This window comes from Octopus bimaculoides, chromosome 15 (genome assembly GCF_001194135.2).
Source record: "Octopus bimaculoides isolate UCB-OBI-ISO-001 chromosome 15, ASM119413v2, whole genome shotgun sequence".
Classification (NCBI taxonomy): domain Eukaryota; kingdom Metazoa; phylum Mollusca; class Cephalopoda; order Octopoda; family Octopodidae; genus Octopus; species Octopus bimaculoides.
In genome coordinates, this window is record NC_068995.1 from 51,905,700 (window position 1) to 51,906,882 (window position 1,183).

Sequence of the window (1,183 nt, forward strand, 5' to 3'; positions counted from 1 at the left end):
TATATAAAAGAGATCACTAAGTGGTCTGTTAATGTGCTAAAAAAAGATCACTTAAAAAATTCTCAAAGAAAGATTCCGCCGAGGTCGACTTTGCCTTTCATCCTTTCGGGGTCGATAAATTAAGCATCAGTTACGCACTGGGATCGATGTAATCAATTTAATCCCTTTTGTCTGTCCTTGTTTGTCCCCTCTATGTTTATCCCCCTTGTGGGCAATAAAGAAATTAGAAAATTTAGGTCGCCGGCGAAATGCTTAGCGGTATTTCGCCTGTCTTTATGTTTTGAGTTCAAATTCCGCCGAGGTCGACTTTTGCCTTTCATCTTTTCGAGGTCGATAAATTAGGTACCAGTTACGTGCTGGGGTCGATCTAATCGACTAGTCCCCCTCCCAAAAATGTCTGCCTTTGGGCCTAGAGTAGAAAAGTATGTCTGGCATCCTTTGCGGTGCCATGGGTTCTCTAAACGAATTGACTTATGTTTCCTGTGTAGGAGGGCCACGATTTGAGAGTTGATAAGTGTTCTTGGGATGAGAACTTGCTTCTGGAATGATCAGGGCAGATAGATCAGAACTGGTTAAGGCACTATCTCTGCAGTACCGAAGACCACGCCGCAAAAGGCCAACTAACTATCTAATTCGATAGAAATTTTGTTGCTATTTCTAGCAACCTACAACAGGCATCGATAATACCGACAAACCCCCCTCCCCACAAAATTGCTGACCTTGTGCTTCAATTGGAAACAATATGCTTCAAGAGATAGAAACACTGTTTAAAAGCCTGTTGCTGATGTTCGCGTTTTTATTACACTCGTTTCTGTTAGTGCACACGTCGTCGTCGTCGTCGTTGTCGTCTTCATTGTAGTTGCTGTTGTATAAGAAGTGGTGTTTAATTTTGATGTTACTGTGGCTATTGTTGTTGTTGTTGTTGTTCTTCGTCTTCTTTTTTGTTGCTGTTGCTGCTCAAGCATTCTGCTGTCCATAAATCACGTGATCCATTCTGAAGTTCTCTGCTATTTATCGCTGCTAATCCACTATTTTCTCCGACCGTGTTTCTAATCGGATTAATGCCGGCGTTTTGTTTCATTTTTGTTTGTATGTTTCTGTGTTTCTGTCTTTGTTCGAACTTGTGTGTTTTAGCTGACGGTGGCGGCGGTGGCAGCGGAGGTGGTGGTGGTGGTGGTGGTGG